This window comes from Cynocephalus volans, chromosome 1 (assembly GCF_027409185.1).
Source record: "Cynocephalus volans isolate mCynVol1 chromosome 1, mCynVol1.pri, whole genome shotgun sequence".
Lineage (NCBI taxonomy): Eukaryota > Metazoa > Chordata > Mammalia > Dermoptera > Cynocephalidae > Cynocephalus > Cynocephalus volans.
In genome coordinates, this window is record NC_084460.1 from 235,632,473 (window position 1) to 235,654,992 (window position 22,520).

At 34.5% G+C, this 22,520-nt stretch overlaps 1 protein-coding gene across 3 annotated transcripts in view; it reads left to right on the top strand.

Moving 5' to 3' along the window:
- Positions 1–18,815: 18,815 nt before the first annotated feature.
- XIRP2 (xin actin binding repeat containing 2) overlaps positions 18,816–22,520 on the top strand; it is a 78,040-nt gene continuing 74,335 nt past the window's right edge. For all 3 annotated transcript variants that reach the window (XM_063088951.1, XM_063088942.1, XM_063088934.1), the window contains exon 1: positions 18,816–18,983. The gene's annotated coding sequence lies outside the window, so the exon portion shown is untranslated. The remainder of the gene's footprint in view (positions 18,984–22,520) is intronic.

The following is a 22,520-nucleotide window of genomic DNA, read 5'->3' on the forward strand; positions in this document are numbered from 1 at the left end:
TTTGCTCCTAGACCCTCCTAGCCCTGCTGACACCAGACTCTGATTTAATAAGAGCTCAGAGTTATCTCCAGTAAAGACAGAATTTACTCCTCTGTCTCCTGGCAGGCAGTGAGTTGGAAGGGAGGTAGAAAGATCTTCTGTCTTTGTCAATTGCTGTCTTGCTATCTGGCCAGCATGGAAAGACAGAGAAAAGAGGAGACAGGCCTCATGCATTCTAACTTCCTTTAGCTCAACAATCTTCAGTATTTTGGAAAGGAATATTTTGGTTTCCTTCATCACAATGGGCTATACATGAGTGAAAAGATGAACTGAACATACGTTTACCTCAAGCTTTGGTCTAGATAGATGAAAAATAATTTTACCTCCCAGAAATTCCTAACTCAAGAATTAGCAGCTCCCAACCCCACTTCATTCAGGTTTGAGGTACAAATTCATATACTGGTGAGATCCTGAAAACATCAAACCAAGAACTTAACATATAATGGATCCACTAAGCAGATGGCAGAAGCAAAGTATGATGTGTGTATTCCTCTTTGGATGATGTATATATTTCCTCCTTCAACTAGGGTCTCAAAAAAGTCCCAAAGATAAAGTTCCAATGAACATGAGATCACAATCAAAAATCACAATATACATAAGAAACAAGGCTGTATAAGAACCAATAAGCATAGGAAAGCAGAAGTGTATCCACACAGACACCAGGGATGAATCAGAAAGTGAACTTTGTATACTAAGGGAATTTACTTTATGAAATATGGGGCATTTCAAATCAGTCAGAAATGGATGGACTGAGTAGTTAGTGAGCTAGTACTTGGACAATTGTCTGTCATTAGAAAAAAAATTAGATCCTGTCTTTCATCAAATACAAAATTTATTCCAGATGGTTTAAAAACTAAGTATAAAAACCCAAAATCCAAAACTATAAGAAAAGAAATATTCTTAAAATATGGGAGGTATTTATGACTTCACAGGGGGAAAGGAATTCATAAGAAACACTACAAACAGAAGACAGAAAGAAAATACATTCATAAGAGATATTACAAAAATATTTAAACCTGTGTTTTGTGAACAATATATTAACTAAAACTAAAAAACTAGAGAAATAGAAAGAAAATATTTACAGTGCATATAACCAATAACATTAATATTCAGTATATACAGAGAGCATCTACCGTGGAAGAGACAACCAAATTTGAAATTGGGCAAAGTACACTAACCAAAGGAAAACCAGAAATTGATAATAATCATATGAAATCATGAATAGAGTTACTAATAATCGTGGAAATAAAAATTAACATAATATTTAGGCATAATTTTTCCATCAGAATGGCAAAAAAAAAGAGCGTGTAATAGTTTGTGGCTGTGGAATATATAAGAAAATAGATCTTCTTTTATGTTGTTGATGCTAGTACAAAAATAATATGATCTATTGGGGAGACAATTTAATGGTGTTAATTAAAATTCAAAATGTCAACCAAACAATCCACATGAACTTGTATCTATTTACCTAAGAGTAATACTGTACATGAGTGCAGTCATCAATGATGAAGGATATTTATTGCAGTATTAATTTTATTAGAAAAAAAATGGATACAACTTATACACCTATGTATTAGGGGATGAATGAATAAATTATGTTTCATCAACAATGAAATATTACATAGAATTGAAAAAAACGAGGTAGTCTGGTTGGTATGAGATAGAAATTTTCTAAGATGTATCCTTAGGTTGTTGTCTTGTTTTTGTATTTTGCAGCAAGAAATCATTGTTCTTGTATTACTTGTATAATTTTTTTTTTAATTGAGGAAAATCCCTAGAGAGTGGGCAACTCGTTGATCAAGTAAAGTTAAGATACTAAGATTTTCATGATACTGTGGCCCACCCACGTGCCTAAGAATTGTTAAGCTGTAAAAAGTTAGGTTTAAATTTTGTATTAGCAATATAAACAAAAGCTATCATAGTAAAATATAGTCATTTGGGTATGAAACTGACCTTTTTTGGTTATTTGATTTATTCCACATGTTTTTTTAGAAACTATTGTTGTTTCCATTTTTTGTCAATTTGATGGAAGTTTTTTAGAAATTTGAAAGTTTAAAAAATGTTAGTGAAGGAAGTATTTGTAAAGATGTTAAACAGAAAATCACATAAGTTGAAATAAAACCTATTTTGGGACACAGCTCAATTTATGACATTTCACCATTTGACGAACAAAGTCTGAATTCAACATTTGTACTACTAAGCAATCTGGATTGGGTCCCAGTGACCAAAGGACTTTGCCTAAATTGTTCTCATTTCAACTGGCTCATAAGAAACAATTCAGATATCTTAAATAACATGGAAAGTTGCTAATGGCATAAAAAAAAGTTCTCATTAAATATTAACCAATGGACTGAATTCCTATTGAGACCAGGCCATGGAATAGGATAAGAAATAATAGGAAATGAGTTCTGGGGCAGAAAAAGGTTAACAAAAGAAGAAGGATAATGGGAAAACAGGTTCTCTATGGATCACAGACATCTTTTTAAGGGAGTATGTTCACACGAATTACGTGTTAGGCACAGGCATTGGAAATGTGAGGATGCATAAAACATCCTTTCTGAACTCCCAAGTCTTATGGTCTGGCCCAGAGATTCTCAAATCATCCTACTAGCACGATTGTTAAAATGCAGATTTCTTAGTGCAAGCTGCAAGTTTTAAGCAAAATGCAGTTTGCTTTAAAAATGTGGTTCCTGCCCATCTGGGGCTTATGGTCTGGTGGGGAATGCAGACAATAAGTACATAAATCCATATCAAAATAGGCAATTGCAAACTGTGATAGTGAAGAAAGAAAACTGGGAGCATGGAGGTGGCTATGGGATTACTAGGGACCAAGGAACAGTTTTACCATAATTTTTAAAATTCAATTTACAGCTAGATTTCAGAAGAATTAGTTCTTTAGTCTGGCAAGATATTTTTTGAACTGTTTATATGTTAGCAGCCTATCAAGTGATTGTACAGGTGATATCAAGTCACTTTTCCTATTGTCCTATTTATAAATAAAGTTTAGCAGTTTCTAAAGTAAGCTACGTGTGGCTGACAGTTCCTTCTGTGAGAAAAAAATGTCCCAACCGTGCACTTTCATCTTTGATAGGTTCAGGACACACTACCCCAAAATTTGGCAGGTTGGCACATAAATATTAAATATTTTAAGCTGAAGGAATTTAAGAAACAGCATGTGCAGGAAGGATGTTTGGACCTTCCCCTGAAATAAGTCATAAAATCTATATGTAAGGGGTGCCCTCCCTATAACTAGAGAAAAGGAGCATGCTTTACCTCCAAAGACGAAGGGACACAGATGAGTCTGAGTGAAGGGCCTTGCTAAGTTTTCCCAAGTTTACTACACTTACCTCATACCTTTGTCCTATTGTATTTCTCCAAGATTTTCTACTCTTCGTCAAACCGAGCGTAAAAACACTCAAGTTTAATCAGTTCTTTGGATCTTCATTTCCTTATGAAGTCTCCTGTGTTGTGTAAAACTTATATTAAATCAACTTGTAAGCTTTTCTCTTGCTGATTTGTCTTACGTTTCAGGGACTCCAGCCATGAATCTAGGATAGATAGAAGGAAAAGATATTCTTTCTGTTCTATACCTCATTCATCTTTTATTTTCTTGTGGCAACAGATCTGATGTGACTTTGAGTAGGAAGAAACACACATTGAAATGTTTTCCTATACTCTCTCTCACCAACAATCAACAAAAAAGGCAGACTTCTGACTTCTGTGACCAAATGTGTGGGAATTTCTCCCCACCAGCAAGCAAGCAACTAATTCCACAGTGGACACCAGTTGGGTGCCGTCCAATTCAATTCCAACACTATCTGTCTGGAGGTAATGTCAGATCCCACAGGAATAAATATGTAAAAATAAACATCCTTACAGAATGCAACTGAAAATATCTAATTAAATAGTGCATCAAAGTTTTAGTTTCTGAGACCACCTAGTATTCTCTACATTTTCTATAACTACAAATGTGCTTGAGGCAAAATTGTAGAATATTTAAAGATGCAGTTGAAGGATATTAAGAATATTTTTACCATAAAATATTTACATTTTACAAAGTTGAAAACACTAGGTTTATGCAACATTTTTGAAATCCAATTCACATGGATTTAATAAACATGAAAGGAGTAATATAGATAGATGTGTTTATGCATCTGTTCAGCAAATCAACAGGTATCAAGCACCCACAGTGTACCAAGCCCTGTGGAAGGTGCTGGGTACCCAGGAATGGCAGGAAAGAAATGGCCCCATCCTCACAGAGTTTACCATACAGTAATAACTGACATTTCTATAGTGCTTTCAAAATATATTAAGCATTTGCACAAACATTGTTTTATCTACACCTAATTCTTTGAGAAGTGTGTTATTATTCCCAGCATATAAATAAAATTATTGAAACTTGGAAATTTTAGAGATAACTCCAAATGCATATACAGGATATTCAAACACAAAAATAACCATTTAAATTATATCATACTTAATGGTTTTGTCAGTAAGATACTAATCAGGAGACAGGAACCTCACAGTAATTTGAACAAGGAAAGTTTTTTCTCTAAAGAATTACTAGCTCTAAGAGTAGATTGGCTACAAAGGGGTAAAGAAAACGAAAGAATCCAGAAATAGCAGAGATAGCTACTGAGTAGCCACCACCTCTAAGGGTAACACGGAGCACCCAAGAAACAAATGAATCTGAAATTGGCCCTTTCCCCAAGGCTGGGATCCACGCCTCATTGGAGGGGCACTACCATGGTCCACTGGACGGTGGAGAAGCTCACTGGGGAGGTGAACTGGGAAACTGACTAGGAAATCATCCTCAGGGGTATTTTGGGAGGCACCATGGAGAGGCGCCATATGCTGCCCACCACGATGCACTGCAAGAGCCTGTCGTGAGAGGTGATACACGGAAACCAAGAAATGTTTCTTCTCCAGTGTCCTTCTGGGGTCCTTTACCATCTTGATGATGCTTATCATTTTTCCGGCTAGGAAGGAAGAAATGTTCAGTATCACAATCAGAGCCACAGAGGGTGGCTTTAGAGCTGAGAGGAATAAAATGATATTTAGCACATTGGTATATTAATAATACTTAGATGCATTGTCTTACTTATTTGTCACAACTAGACTGTGAGGATACATTTTTTATTCTTACATTATGGATAAAGTCATTTAAAAATAGTTTTATAGAAGTACTTATAAAAGATGATTTAAGATGAAATGATTTCCTGATTATTATAAAGAGTAAAACTTACTATCTGGTAACAGAAAGCATTAAATTTGGCATCAGACTGTGTAGACTCAGTTTCTGACTTTGGACAAAATATGTTGGGAAAAATATTTAACATCCCTGTATCTCTGTTTCTTTACTTTAAAAACAAACAAAATGGGACTTATATGTTACCGTATATATTTCTTATGAAGATTATATTGGATGATGTTTTCAATGTGCTTAGAATGTAACTGGCACATACATAATGCTCATAATGCTCATTTCTAAATCATTGTTTTATTATTATATATTATTGAGTTACTTTTCATTAAAAATTCTTAAGTACCTAGGATAAAGATAAAAAAGCTACAAGCATCCTGGAAAGAAAATCAGTCATATACAAAGCAACAAAAGACAAGCTGCACCCAGAGTACTTCTCCAACATATGCACTGCTATGAAACAGTAGAATGGCATATGCAAGTTTCAGGGGAGGAGATTATTAATAAATGATTCCATAAGCAAGCTAGGTGATTCTTATTCATATACATAGGCAACAGAAAAGTAAGATATAAAAAGTATGTCTCTTAAAAGTTTATCTATTCCTGAATGTATAATGTCAGATAACAAATGATGAAGTATCTCCTATCTGAAAAAAAAAATTAATGAGGTTATTGTGTTGTTCTTGTTATAAATCTAATACATGAGTCTCTATTAGAAAACAGAAAAGTTTAAAAAACATAAAAATCACTGATATCCTAACAAGTTCAAGGAATTGTTGTGATTGTTGTGTCTTCTTCCCACCCTTATTTGTTTGTATATTTATTTATTTATTTATTTTTACCTCCCACAAATAAGTGAGAACATGTGGTATTTCTCTTCCTGTGCCTCACTTGTTTCACTTAATATAATTTTCTCTAAGTCCATCCATGTTGTTGAGAATGGCAGTATTTCACTCTTTTTTTTTTTTTTTATTTCACTCTTTTTTATAGCAGAGTAGTATTCCATTGTGTAGATATACCACAGTTTCCTTATCCACTCATCTGATGATGGACATTTGGGCTGGTTCCAACTCTTGGCTATTGTAAATAGTACTGCAATAAACATTGGAGAACAGGTATCCCTTTGGCATGATGATTCCCATTCCTTTGGGTATATTCCCAGCAATGGAATTGCTGGGTCATATGGTAGATCTATCTGTAATTGTTTGAGGAACCTCCATACCATTTTCCATAAAAGCTGCACCATTTTGCAGTCCCACCAACAGTGTGTGTGAGTTCCTTTTTCTCCACAACCTTGCCAGCATTTATCATTCTCAGTCAAGTGAACAGATATGATGTAGTGGGTGGGAGGGGAGGGAAGGACAGGGGAAAGAGGAACAGGCAAAGGGACACGAAAATCAACTACAATGTATATTGAAAAGTTAAAATAAAAAAGAAAAAGAAAACTTGGACAGAATCATCATATCAAATCGAGACACCATGGTAGTTGTGTGTTCAGCACTTTGTATAATAAGTAGACCAATATGCAATATCCTAAACACTTTAATAAATGAAATACAAATTTAAAAAAATAAAAATAAATAACTGATATCCCTACCCAGAGAGAAACGTGGGTGCATTCTCTCCTAGTTTTTTCCTGTATGGGTCTACATGCACCGAAGCATATAGAAATATTGTATACATTTCTAAAAATTGGTGTTATACTTTTTAACCATTTTTATATTCTGCTTTATAAATGCATTGATATTTTCATATACTTTATACTGAGGTGTAATTTACACAGAGCAAAATGCCCAACTCCTAAGTATACATTTCTGTCAGTTTTGATGTCCACCTAACCCATGTGTATCACCATAGAAAGTTCCCTTGCACCCATTCCCAGTCACCCCAACCCAGAAGTAACCACAATCTTATTTTAATCATGTGAGGGTGCTTCAAAAAGTTTGTGGAACAATAGAATTGCAAGACAATACAAATCCTTCCATGAACTTTTTGACGTACCCTCATGCATATTAGTTTTGCTTATTCTAGAACTTCCTAAAATTTAGTCATATAGTATGTACTCTTTTGCATTCTTCTCCTTTTACTCCACATGTTTTTTAAGATTTATCCGTGTTGATGAATGTTGCTGTTTGTATCAGAATATTTTTCCCCTTTTTATTGCTGAGTAATGTTATGTGAATAACCACAATTGATACATCCTTTCTCTTGCTTATGGACAGCTAGGCTGTGTCTAGTTTGGAACTATTAAGAGTAAAATTGCTGTAAACCATCTTGCACAGGCTATTTGTGGACTTACAGTTTTACTACATTGGATATATACTTGGGAATGGACATTATGGTAAGTCAAGAATTACATTTTTAAGAAACCACCAAACTCTCTCTTGAAGTGTTTTGACCATTTTACACTTTAATCAATAATGCAGGAGAATTTCGGCATCGTTTGTGACTATGGTTGTTTTAATGTTAGCTGTTCTAGTCAATAGGAGTCGTATTTTATTGTAGTTTTAATTAGCATTTCCCTGATGGCTAGTGATGTTAAACATTTTTCAAGGTTTTTTTTTTTTGACACTTTTATATCTTTTATGAAAAGTCAGTTCAACTATTTGCCCATTTTTAATTGGATACTTGTTTTTTATTATCTACTTGTAGATGTTTTTACATATTAGGGCATAAGTCCTTTGTTAGTTTATGTGTTGCAAATATTTTTTTCCCAGTCTAAGGCTTGTCTATTTATTATTTACTGGTGTCATTTAATAAGTAGTAGTTGTTCATTTTTATCAAATCTAATTTATTATATTGTTTTATTTAATGTTTAGGAATTTCTGTGATCTCTCAATTTCTTTCTACTCTGGGATTGCCTCTGTGTTTTCCTTTGGATGTGTTACAGTTTTGTTTTATATGTAAATCTATGATCCATCTTGAATTAACTTGTGTGTATAGTGTAAATGAGAAGTCAAAGTTATTATATTCCCATATAGATAACTAGTTATTCCAGCACTATTTGTTGAAAAAACTTTTCTTTCCAAATATAATTGCTTTGGTGCTCTTATCAAAATAATTTCACCATAAAAGTATGGGCCTATTTCTAGATACTGTATTCTGTCCATCAATCGATTTTTTATTCTTTGGCCAATACCACATTGTGTTGATTACGACAGCTTTACAGTAAACATTAAAGTCATGAAGAGTATGTCTTCTAAGTCTGACCTACTTTTAACAAGATTCTTTTGGCTATATATGGTGCATTGCAATTTTTTAGGAAAACAAGAAATCCCACTAGGGTTTTGATTACAATGTTACAGATTCTATGGATCACTTTGAGGAGAATTGACATCCTAACAATATTGAGTCTTTCAATATTTTAACAGGTACATTTTTTTTTCATTTATTTAGGATGCCTCAAATTTACATCACGTATGTTTTATAATTTCAGTGTAGAGGTCATGCACATATTTTATTATGTTAACTCCAATTAGTTTATTCTTTCAGATTTTTTAATAGACATTATTTTTTAGATCACTTTTAGGTTCACAACTTTTTCCAGAATGTCATATAGTTGGAACCATATAGTATGTAGCCTTTTCAGACTGACTTTATTCATTTAGTAACATGCATTTAAGTTTCTTCTATGTCTTTTCATGGATTGATAGCTCATTTCTTTTTATGCTGAATAATATTCCAGTGCCTGGATGTACCACAATTTATTTATCCATTCACCTACTGAAGAACATCTTGGCTGCTTTCAAGTTTTGGCAATTATGAGTAATCCTGTTATAAACTTCCATGTGCAGGTTTTTATGTGAATATAAGTTTTAAACTCCTTTGGGTAAAAACCAAGGAGTATGACTGATGGATCATATGGTAAGATTGTATTTAGTTTTATGAGAAACCATCAAGCAGCCTTCCAAAGTGGCTGTACCATTTTGCATTCCCACCAGCAAAGAAGGAGGGTATCTTTTGATCCACATTTTCACCAGCATTTGATGGTGTCAGTTTCTGATGCCATTATAATGCCATTCTAATAGATGGCATCACATTGTTGTTTCAATTTGAATTTCTCTGATGATGATGTTCAGCATCTTTTCATATGATTATTTGCCATTTGTGTATCTTCTTTGGCGAAGTGTTTGTTAAGCTCTTTGGCCTGTTTCTTAATTGGGTTGTTTTCTAATTGTTGACTTTTAAGACATCTCTGTCTATTTTGCATAACAGTCCTTTTTCAAATATGTCTTTTGCAAATATTTTCTTCCAGTCTGTGGCTTGCTTTTTCATTCTCTTAACAGTGTCTTTTGCAGAGCGGAAGTTTTTTATTTTAATGAAGTCCACTGATATAATTTGAATGTATGTGCCCCCACCAAAACCCATATTAGAATCCGATCACCAATAGGCAGTGTTAATAGGTAGAACTTTTAAGAAGTGGGACTTAGTGGAAGATGTTTGGTCAGGCCGATGAATCCCTAATGAATAGATTAATGCCCTTCCTGGGGTGGGGGTGGGGAGTGAGTGCTTGCTCTATTAGTTCACAAGAGAGCAGATTGGTAAAAGGATCATGGCTCTGTCTGGTTCTCTCTCTCTCTCTCTCTCCCCACCATGTGATCTCCTTACACACTCTGGCTGCCTTGCCATCTTCTGCCATGAGTGAAAGCAGCTAAACCTCTTTTTTAAAATATATTACCAAGTCTCAAATATTCTATTTTAGCAACACAACAACTGGCTAATCCAGCATGTACTGAAACAACACACTGTACCCCACAAATATGTACAAGTAAATGCTTGTACATTAAATAAATAAATAAATAAATAAATAAATAAATAAATAAATAAATAAATAAATAAATAAATAAATAAGTAAGTAAGTAAGTAAGTAAATAAATAAATAAATAAAACTGCCTATTCCAGAAATTGTTACTGGGGGTGGGGCAGTGCTGTACAGATAACTGAAAATGTGACGGTGGCTTTGGAACTGGGTAATGGGTAGAGTTTGGAAGAGCCTGGAGGAGTAGGCTAGAAAAAGAACTTATTGAAGTGAACAGAACATTAAGGGTGTGCTGTAGATGTGGTGCTCTCCCCGCCCAACCTCACTGAAGCATAATCCCACTATAACTGGTGAGGATGGGAAATCCTATTATGGCAATTGAAAGGTGGGACATTGAAAAGGTGATTAGATTCTGAGGACCATGCCTAGTGAATGGATTAATAGTGGTGGTCATGGACATGGTTCTGAGGGCTTTAAAGGGACAGCACGTGAGACTCTCTCTCTCTCTCTGATCTGCCAATTTCTGCCATGTGAGACCCACATGTTGCTGTAAAGCCACAACCAAAGACCCTCACAAGATGTGTTCCCTGAACTTTGGACTTCCCAGCTAGCTTCTGAAACTGTAAGCAATACCATGCAACCATTAAGAAAATTAACTACATTTCCACATACTGGTGGAAATAGATTTGCCACATTGTTCAGTTTAGAAAAAGCAAATATGGAGCATTGGGTATACAATTACTCCATTTATATAAAATGAAAAATAAGGTTTCATATATATACATATATATGTGATTTCTGCATATATAAACACATATATATGCTTGTATATACAGAGAACATTTCGTGTAAAATGAAGAACATGAAAAATTCAACAGCAATCAATAGTTGCCCATATAACAAAGAGGACTGGGTTAAGTAGTTGCCCATATGATGAAAAGGACTGGGTTAAGAGAAATGTTTTATTTTATGCATACTCTCTTGTGCTGAGTAAAATGTTTACTATACATATAACTTTGAAAAACTACATATCTCTATTTCTTAAACTTATTAATTGCACTTAGACTTAAATACTTAATTATCTTGCAATACATTTCGAAGTAAAGTATAACACAAGCCTTTGAAATATTTTTTTCCCAGTTATTTGGGTGAGTTTCCAAATGCTTTTTGTGAACTTTCATCCTTTTTGTTACCTTTACTAAACACTGTTGTTTGATTCAGAATGGTTATCTTTACTCCAGTAAAAGTAATGTTAATTTTTCTTCAGGGCCTTTTCTTGTTCTCTATAAATTTAGGATTGTTTTTTTCTATTTCTGTGAAGAATAGTATTGGTATTTTGATAGGGATTGCATTAAATCTATAGATCACTTTGGGTAATAACATCATTTTTGAAATATTAACTCTTCCAGTCTATAACCGTGGGATGTCTTTCCATATTTTTGTGTCCTCTTCAATTTCTTTCATTGTGTTTTGTAGTTTTTATCATAAAGATCTTTTACCTCCTTGGTTAAATTTATTCCTATGTATTTTATTTTTATTTTTATTTTTTGAAACTATTGTAAATGGATCGCTTTCTTGATTTCTTTTGCACCTGGTTCATTGTTGGTATATAGAAATGCTTCTAATTTTTGTATGTGAATTTTGTATCCTCCAACTTTACTGAATTTGGTTCTGAGTTCTAAGAGTTTGTTGGTGGAGTCTTTAGGTTTTTCTATATATAAGATCATGTCATCTGCAAATAGGAACAATTTGACCTCTTCTTTTTCATTTTGGATGGCCTTTATTTCTTTCTCTCACTCATTGCTTTGGCTAGGACTCCCAGTACCATGTTGAATAAGAGTAGTGCAAGTGGGCATCCTTGTCTTGTTCCTGTTCTTAGAGAAAAAGATTTCAACTTTTCCTTGTTCAGTATGATGTTTGCTATGGGTGTGTCATACATGTCCTTATTGTGTTCAGGTATGTTCCTTCTATACCTAATTTGTTGAGAGTTTTTATCATGAAGGGATATTAACTTTTATCAAATCCTTTCTATGTGTCAATTGAGATGACCATACAAGGGTGCTTCAAAAAATTCATGGAAAAAATAGAATTAAAAAATAATACGAATCTTTCCATGAACTTTTTGAAGTATACTCATATGGTTTTTGTCCTTCATTCTGTTGATGTGATGTATCAAATTTATTGATTTGCATATGTTGAATCATCCTTGCATCCCTGGGATAAATCTCACTTGATTGTGATTTATAATCTTTTTGATGTGCTGTTGAACTTGGTTTCTAGTATTTTAATAAGGGTTTTTGTGTCTATGTTCATCCGGGATATTGACCTATAGTTTTCTTTTCTTAACCTCACTTGTTTTTTTGTTGTTGTTTTTTCTGGTGAAATTTAAAATTTGGTTATCACCTTAAGGTGCTTTCCCTGACCACTCAAATTGCTTATTTTTCTTACACCACTGATTTTATCTCCTTTATAAACTTATCCTATTTTGTACATATCTATTTGTGTGTTTACTAAAGCCCATGAATGTTTTGCTTATCCTATAAATGTCATACCTAGCACAGCACTTGACATACAGGTCAATAAGTATTTGATAACTTAGTGAAAGAATGCATGACTGAGTGATTGAATAAATATATCAAACTCCAAAAAATAAAATTCAACTCAATTATATTTCCCCTGCTTTTGTTCACTCTTGACATTTAATGTTACAGAACTTATTTTAATATGTGATTGGAATCCTGAATTATTACATTATTAGTACAATATAATGTTATAAATACAAAAAATGTATTTTATATACACTTTTAAAGACTATTTTTTTAAATTTTACATTCAATTTTATAACGCATTTACAATATTTGTTCATTTTTAATTCAAATAATAAGCTTTTTTATACAAGAAATTTCTCATTCTTCTACTACTAGTTTTAAATCATGTTTTGTGGACTTGCAGTTATATTTTAGTTGCTTCCCCAATAAGGATACATTAATCATTTTCTTATTTGAAAATTTTTTTTATATATTGCAAAATATGTCTCTACGTCCCTCATACATAAATAACAAATTTGTCCATAAATAGAATTCTGCATTCAAATTTTTTTGTTATGAAAACAAAATCAAAACACCTTGTGCACAATATTACACTGTATCATAGCACATAATATTTTAGTGAAGAATACTGAGATCAGATTCATTATTTTTTATCTATAAAATTCAAAAAATTCATAAGGGCATATTCAGGTCTCTTGATAAGCCTTTGGTTTTGTTGTCTCAGATCTTTCTCCAGCTCAAAAACTGCTTCTTTTATTTTAAATTTAATTATTTATTTCCTTGCTATGTTTCTCTTTCTTCCTCTGAAACAGTCACATTTCTTTAATCATATCTCTCCCCTTCATATCTATCATTTTCTAGGTCATCATTTTCATCTGTTTGATTTTGCTCCTGCATTATGGAAAAATTTCCCCAAATTTTCCCCATTACATTGATTGAATTTAATTTTTTATATGTGCTCTTAACAATCTCAAATATTATTTTAACTTTCCTACTGAATTTTGTGTTTTATTGTAATCTGCCTTAGCCTTTAGTTTTTCTATTCTTTCATTTCATCCCATTCTCTCCTTAGTAACAGCTACTCCACTATCCTAGAAGCTTTTTTTTCTGGATCTTTCTGAGCACATGAAGAATATAACTTGTAAATTTTCAAGATTGTTCAGAATAAACTAAGAAACTTGATGAGTTAAGTGCTTCATCAAGTCAGTTTCCCCTCACCACTGACTAGCAGTTCCTCTTTATGCCATCTTGATTCATTTACTTTACTTGCATTGGGTCAAAATTGATTGAGCCCTGGAATTTTCTTCAAGTAGGGTGAGTGAATTTTTCTTATTCTTCCATTATTGAACACTTGGATTATATAATTTCTCTCATACTTTTTTCTTGTCCGTCTGAACTACACACCTGGAATCTTTAATTTTTGACCCTGGGCAAATTTGCTGAATAGAAGTTGCAACTTCTACTCCACACCTTACACTGCTAACTTGGGTTGTCAGATATAATGTGTAAGCTTTCCTTTGTATGGTACAAAGCACAAATTATAGAGTTCCACAACACATTCTCTAAAATGTTTCCTTAGAAACTTAAAAACTCACCTCCATCTTTTCTCTTTTGTTTTGAGATGCTGAGATACACAGATATATTATGAGAAGGGTAGGGGAATAGATGAGTCAGGATTGCAGCTTGGGTTGCTACAGAAGTTATTTCATATGAATTCAGGGAAAGGCCACCTAGTTTAGGTCAAAGAAACATGAGACAGTGGGGTGAGTCAAAGCCTTCTCTAATATTCGGGGAAACTATGTATCCTCTTTTGATTCAGAGAGTGCTGCTTTATGCAGTACGTCATCCAAAACTGTGACTCATATTTGTTGGTCTCAGTGTTAACCATTATTGGAAATTCTATACAAATCTCATCAGATCTTCTCTTATTCCTCTTTCTATTCCTCTTCTTCATCTTCATGTTTTTCATCTCTACACACACACATACATACACAAACACATACACACGCACTCTCTATCATTATTAGGAATTCATGCTGTTTTGTATATGTGGGTGTGTTTGTTTGTTTGTTTGTTTTACTATTTCATGTGACAGTTGGCTAGAAACCTATCAGGAATGTCTAATCCTCTGTCATTTTTTAACCAAGAAGCTCCTTTATTATAAATTTCCCCTTTTTTCTGGACAAAATTTCACAGGTTTCCTAGAGTCCTTACAATCATTCCAGTCTTTGATATGAGACATGTCTAATGCAAATTATGTTCAAAGAATAGGAATGATCTACACGCTTAAGTAACTGGTAAAGAATGATTTTATTTTTATTTTTTATATTGGTGGTCAGATCATTAGAACTCTTCACTCCAATTTTGAGTCAAGAGGGTTCACATCTGGCTTACTAGTCATGTGTTTAAACATCTTGTTTGCCCTGGATCACCCCAGTTTATGCTGTTATGTTGGCATAGTTATTAATGGTGCTTCTTTCACTCTCAAATGTTCCCTGTCTTTCATGATAAATTTTTCATAGTCATCCTACTTAAGACTATGATTTAAATATGAGTCATGTATGCCTGAAAGCCTTATTCATACTGCCTTAATATGAGTACGTAATTGTAATAGAATTAGTCTTGAACAGGTGGAAATTATAGCTAATTAAATTTAGCTACAATTTAGTTACTAATGTCCTAATCCTGCTTGCATGACACCTGAATGGGCCATGCCAACTCCAATGTTCAAAGCCAATTGCTGTACCCTAATTAGCAGGGAGTATTTCAAATATGCTAGCTAATAATGTGAAAATTGAGTATTTATATGTTTGTTCTTTAATTGTAAAATGTAAGGGGACCCTTTGGTCCAGAGATTGATTACATATCAGATGACTGAAAAAAAGTTGTCCCAGCTTTAAAGACCCTGTTCGTCCCCTGATAGTTCCCACTACTACTGAGCACAGAGAGGGCCTGCCACGGTCTGCCTGTTGCAGACTTACACTACACCTTAATCACAGAATTAAGTGATTGAATGAAACTTTTAGATTAAGGTTATGAAAAATAATATCCCAAATAATCCAAACCTAGGGGGTTAGCAGAATTGAGTACAATCCCAACTTTTGTGGATTAACTTTTTTCTTTGGACAAGTAACAACTTCACTCATCCTTGGTTTCCCTTTTATAAAATGGTGAAAACAACAATATTTTGGAGTTACTGAGAGAATGAAAGAAAATAAATGTAAATCACCTAATTAAATCCCAGGCACAATCCCTTTATAAAGTGCAAATGCTATTATTGAAGGAAAATTAAAGAAAGAAGAAAGACTCACTGCTTTTCTTGAAAAAATGTTTATATTAATGAGCAAGAAAAAGAAAGTGAACTGAATGAATTCTTAGACAATGTTGATCTATTATGTCAAGGAGAATAATCTTCACCAAACAAATGGAAGCAACAGCAAAAGTAGAGAAAGGAATAAATTTAAGATGTCTGATGACTTAGTAAAGAAGCATATGGAATTTTGAAATTCCCTAACCAGATAAATTTTATTTCAATCTATGAAGAACACCTACAAATGTGGATTCATAAGTGGATATATATATATTCTGTTAAATATTCTGTTCTGTTAAATATTATTTATTATAAACTTAAATGAGATATAGACTGCAAGCTTTATAGAGAGCAACTCTACGAGATGGCAGAAGCGAGCTGGAGTAATGGGGTGGCACTATTGTCATTCACTTAGGCATAAACTGAACAAATATGAGAGCTTATAGATATGCTTCATCAGCACCATAAGCAAAAATGACCGAGATTTTAATGGACTGTAGTTACATGATTCAACAATGTCATATTGCTGCAGAAAATCTAGTGAGCACATTTTTATATCAAGTATGAAATATCCAAACCAAATCTTTCTGTTTCTGATCCACCTGTCTTCCACATTACTAATCTTGTCTTTTGCTGTCTCTAATCTGCTGTTAAACCTTCCATTGAGCTCTTAATTTCTGATATTGTACTTTCCAATTCTGGAAGACCCATTTCATTGTTATTTATAACTTTAATTTTCTTGTGACAGTTTCCATCTTTTTGTATATTTTGTATATTATTTTCTATATTTTATTAAATATATTTATCTTCATTATTTTAAAATCCCTCTCTGTTCATTCAAACATCTACAACCCTTTCTTCCTTTCCAAAATTTTTTGGTTATCAGTGACAATATTCTGTCTCTTTGCATGCCTAGTATTTTTATAGTTAAAAGTAAAGCATTGTGTATTTAAAAACAAAGCTGAGAAAGCTCCAGATTATGCTACTTTCATCAGAGAGATTCAATCTTTCCTCTGCTAGGTGCACAGAGTAGAAGGGAGAGAGGGGCTGACCCCCTTAATTTAGGGTTCATTGAGAATCTGTGAGATCCTTTTCTTCTCAGTACAGAGACTGCAGGAATCTCCACTCTACTTTGCTAAGGTCTTCAGAATAGACATTTAGCTTCACACCCTGTGAAGCTTCAGAATTTGCAAATGTCTTGAGGAAGAGATTGGCTGTGTTTGAGTCTACTCAAGTCACCGATTGTGACTGATCAAGTCCCAAAATTTTTTCTGGTCTATCTATCTCCCATCTGCCAGGACCAAGACAGAATTTTCAGCTTCCAGCTAAGCCTGGACTGTCAAGCACCCCCAGGGACAAAGCAGTTGTTGCAGATTATTTTAGTCAATATCTGTTTCCTTTGAGGGCTTTCAACTGTTACCAGTCCTCCTTATAGATACTTGTCTGTGAAGTATCCTAAAACTGTGGGCTATTCTTTACTTTTCTGTGTTTGCTATTCTGTGAAATTTTGAAATTTAACAAATATCTGTGGGAGCAATTATCTTTGAGGCCCTTCACCTCTCCAATTTTGTCACTCCAGTTCCATGTAATTGATGAAAGTTCTGCTGTTTTTCTGTCCCCCAGCAACTATCCTCTTCCTGAGCCAGGCCCAGATTCTCAGCCTCTAGCTGTATCCAAAATTGATACATACCTCCCAGGGACTGCCTCAAATCCTCAACTCACATTTGCGAGGTTCTTGTAGTTACTGTAGTGGCCAACACAACTGTAAATAATTAGAAAATGTTGGCCCTGAAACATCTTGTGGAGTATGCAGAAACACCATTTTAGAAATTTTTCTTAGAGTTAATAAGCTGCAACATCACTCTTTGGCCTACTTCTAATAGGAGCCAATATTGTATATGGAAAAAAGTAATGTACACACAAATCTTTATTAGTACATAATATGGCAAATAGCTTATTTGCAAGCATTTGTATAAAAAAAAGAGCATACAAGTCAGGTGCTTTCTTTAAAGCAAAGGGCAATCCCTCTTTCTTTATTTGGGTTTGTTGTGAGGTCAGTCAGGTACACACTTAACACCACACTAGGAAAATAATAGAAAGGAGGAAAGATAGGGGAAGCCGGTTATTTTATATTTACTTAGAATCTATTGGATGTTCGTGCTATGGAGCTAAAAGGCAATCCCAGGGAGTTTCCCTACTTTCTTCAAGTTCAGGTTGGGAGGGTATGCTGAGTAAGCAGGGTGGCAGCAAAGGACATTTTATATGATTCTCTCAGGAGCATGTGAAGAGACTCCTTTTCCCTGCCTGCACGTCCTCATGCCAAATAATTTAAAGTAATAATAATGGGCAGGAATCACAGTGTGAGTGTGATTTTGTTCTCTCTAGAACACCTTCTCATCCTTCTTCTGTGGCTTTTTAAATTAAAAAGTCACTTCCTTTACTTATATAAACCCTAGAGTATTGTTTTCTTTATATGTGAACATTCAAAAAGCAAACCGATGCTTACATATCTAAGAACATTTTTTGTGAAATAAAAACAATGTTTCCTCTTCCTGAAAACCCGTGTTAATTATTTACTTAGAATAAATTAGAACTTTTTCTACCTGCTTTGTTTTCATATTGACTCTTCAAAGATTGAAATTATTAAAACTAATGCAAGTAATTCAGGGGTTTTAATCCCTCTTTTTCCTTATCTGCACTCTTATTTTTTAGGCTTTGTTCAGAAGCACAGAGTTGGCTGGGTGGTCGTGGCTGCAGAAAGGACTTTGATTGACTGCACATGTGTTACAGCCACGCACACATTACCGAGGCCACTGTGAGGCAGAGGGCCCACAGACACACTTCTGAAAAGAGTGATTGACTCAGGCTCCACCTATACAGAGCTCAGTTCCTAAAAATAGGCACCAAGTTGCATCCTTTAGACACAGGGCTAAAATAAATTCAGCCGTCCCTTCTACTTACTTGATAGACCCTTCAGTGGAGCTGGCCTCCACTCCACCGATTGCTTTCAGGGGACTGGGAAATTTGCTGTACATGAAACAAGGGAGGAAACTAGTCTGTGAAGAACTATAAAGATACATGACATTTCCAGGAACTTGGGGTTAAGTCTAAATATTACAAAAGGTATGTGTAATATAGTCATTGATTCATCTCTGCTTCCAGATTTGTAAGATGCTCTTACTGATTACTTAAAATCAATGAAGACCATTTTTCGAATTGTAATCCTTATAAAAGAAAATATTTAGTTGGATTTAGCTTTTATAATAATATTTAGCATTGCTTTATATTATGAAATTTAAACTTCATATATTCATCTTTTTGCAAAATAGCATTTTTCATATATAATATTGGAGAGTAATGAGCCAAACTTGATAAACAGTCATGAGTTAAAATTATACTTCAATTTACAGCTAACAGGGAAAAAAATTAGTTTATCTTTTATAAGCATAACTTGATAATATGTTCAATGAATATGTTAAAAAATATAAACTATATTTTTTGGAAGTTGGTGAGGGAAAGAAAAAGTTGAAAATATTTTCAACTGTTGCAGCTTGCTCAGAGAAATGCATGAAAATTATTCTTTTCCAGCCTTAGTTTGATTTTGTAGTTCTTGCTCCAGCCACGGTCTCATCTCCTTCGGGAGTGTTACTGGAGTAAGGATTAAAGAATCAGATTCTTACATGTTTTGCAGAATTAAGGAAATCATTGCCAGTTGGATCTGCCAGCCCTAATTATAGTAACTACGAACTTAAACAGAGAAGACTGAGATTTTACTTTAAATGTATCATGCCCTATATATTTTCTCAAATGGATTTTTTCTGTCTTCAATTGCCTGTGGACAACTTAATTTGGTCCTGTTGTACCTCAAGTATTTAGATGTTAGAGACAAGTGACTTGGGAGAGACATTACAACAGAACCTCTTAAGACACCAACTAAAAGCAAGGACACTTTAAGATTACATAATACAGCATTTAAATTTAGCCAGCTGGTGCTGAACTGAAAGATATTTTATTTTTACCAGAGCTCTATTTGGTCACTGACGAACTGCAGGTTGTTTGAATTATTTTAAAATTTTATGTGCGGGATGCCAAAGGACAAGTAAAATATTTACCTCAGCTACACTCAGAGCCATGAATTTTAATATGAAAGAGCACCTGTTTTGAGTTTTAGAAGGTATTACTATTGAGTAGCAAATATATTCGGTGAGAAATTAGAAAGTCCTCAATTCTATGCTTAAATATTTCTCTGCTCCTCTGCCTAATCTTTGATTATTTTTCCTTCTTCCTATCAATATGTAAACCAACAACTAGATCCATTTTTAAAAGTCAGTCAGCATTTCAGATGTGAGCAATATGGCAAAATGCCAGCTGCTTGGGAAAAATGTAGTATGGAGTTTGGACTAAATGTCTCTGCTTTTATCTGGTGTTGGGCATCTTCAAGATACAGCTTCCTTCAGACACCTGAAAAGTAAAAGTAGACTTTCTTTAATGAGCACTGAGGGCTTTACTTCAGAGAATGCTCATGTGAAAATGTCAGCCCAGGCCTCATGTCTTCTGTGATTATGGGAATAGGAGAGTATCGCCTTTCCTCAGGTTTGCTTTTGGGAAAAAACTACCCAAAGTTCATGGGTAATTTACTGTTGTTTACAACTGATAGCTGCCTACTATTCAACCAGTTCCTGCACTCCGCTTCTCACTTTACATTTACCTCATTTGAAAAACTCGTACACATCAGTATTCTTTTTACTTACTTCATAGACTACTACTTATGATGAGGTAGTTTGGGGTTGGACACCCCTGGTAATTTTAGTACTGAGAACCGATATTTCCTCTCTGTCTCTCTCTCTCTTTCTCTGTCTCTGTCTCTCTTGCATGAACACAACTCCAGGTATTAAAAGAGACTGTTTTGTAAGGCCTGTTTGAAAGCTAGGAGTCATGTCTAGATTCGGTAATTTGTAGAGCTGGGCAGGCACTTAATAAGTGCTAAGCAATGTAATTCCAAGATTTTTGATTGAACAATCTGTGGGGGACAGAACTTAATTGACATTACATTATCCTTTTTATTTGCTTCTCGCCCCCTCTTTTGAAAGCATTCAAGTTACACTTTGAAATTTAATTAAATTGTAATTTGTTTTTTCCTGCTTCTGAAACAAGCACTTTCTCATTCAAATCACAGATTCACTCCTTGCAGAGTGATGAATAATTTCATCCTTTTCTGATTCGGGAATGACTTTTTTAGAACACTGATTTGTTCCATATAGATGTATGGTCTTTATATGACTGTGTAGTATGTTGCACTGTCTGTTTCCTGACTCTAACGCCAAATGTGCCTTTTTCAACGCCAACCAATTCTCTGACACCACCTGGGTGTCCTACAATTCAATGCAGTTTTGACACTAACTCCCAGACTTAGCAAAGACCCTACAGTTGTGAAATGCTCAGTCCCACAAGGCTACCCCGACTTCAGATGCCAGCCGTAAATGGGGTGCCCAGGATACCAACATTTCTGCCCAGTTGTCTATCAGTTCAGGGGTCCTCTGATCCCCTCTTCGGGTTTGATAATTTGTTAGAATGGCTCACAGAACTCAGGAAAGTGCTCTATGTACTATTACTGGTTTATTCTAAAGGGTACAATTCAGGAACAATCAAATGGAAGAGATGCATAGGGCAAGGGACTGGGGAGGCAGAGGTGCAGAGCTAACACTCCTCTGAGTGTGCCACCCTCCTAGTAATTTGATGTGTTCACCAACCCAAAAGTTCACCAAATCCTGTCATTTAGTGGGTTTTATGGAGGTTTCATTACGTATGGCATGGTTGACTAAATCATTCCTCTTCTCTGAGTTCGAAGGTGGGGCTAAAAGTTCTAATCCTCTACTCACTTACTTGGTTCTTCTGGCAACCAGCCCGCATCCTGAAGCTACCTCCCACCCCATCCCCAAACCTAGCTGCCATGAGTCATCTCATTAGCATGCAAAGGACAATTTCACTCAGGGTTTCTTTGCCAAGTACCTGGGACAAAGAACAAATATTTATTTGTTTTATTATACTACATATGTCCATAATGTGGTCTTTTTTGAAATGCCACCTACAAACTCCAGAGTAAATATTGTATGCTATTTATTTTTCTAATCACTGGAATCACTTCCTGCGAATTTAACAAACCTGAGTATTTTTTCATTTGTACAATACTCGTATAATTAGTAAGGGCACAAAGAACAACAACAATAATTTGACAGGCAATAAAAACAGCAAAGGTTGTTTTTTTTCTAAGTTGAAAATAAGCAAATTCAGTTACTTGTATCAGTTTTGATACAAGGCATGACAGTGACCCTTGGGCCTTTCTGGGCCTAAATGATGGCATAAATATAATCTGTCAACCTATTGGTAATCCTAATTTCTAGTAGAGTAGTTGTATTTAAAATGTTGCCAGGGATAAAATGCATTTATTACATAGATAACACAAAGAACCTCAGTGACTATTTGGTATAACTCAGGTTCTAGACTAAGAAAACTGAAGCACAGGAACACTAACTAGGAACTCACACAAGGTTTAAGCTCAGGGAACTAGAAACCAACTCTCTTGACTTACATTTCAGTGCTGCATGTCACTCTGCGAATCTTTGTGCCATAACATCAACCCAACCCCACGCTATCCCAGTG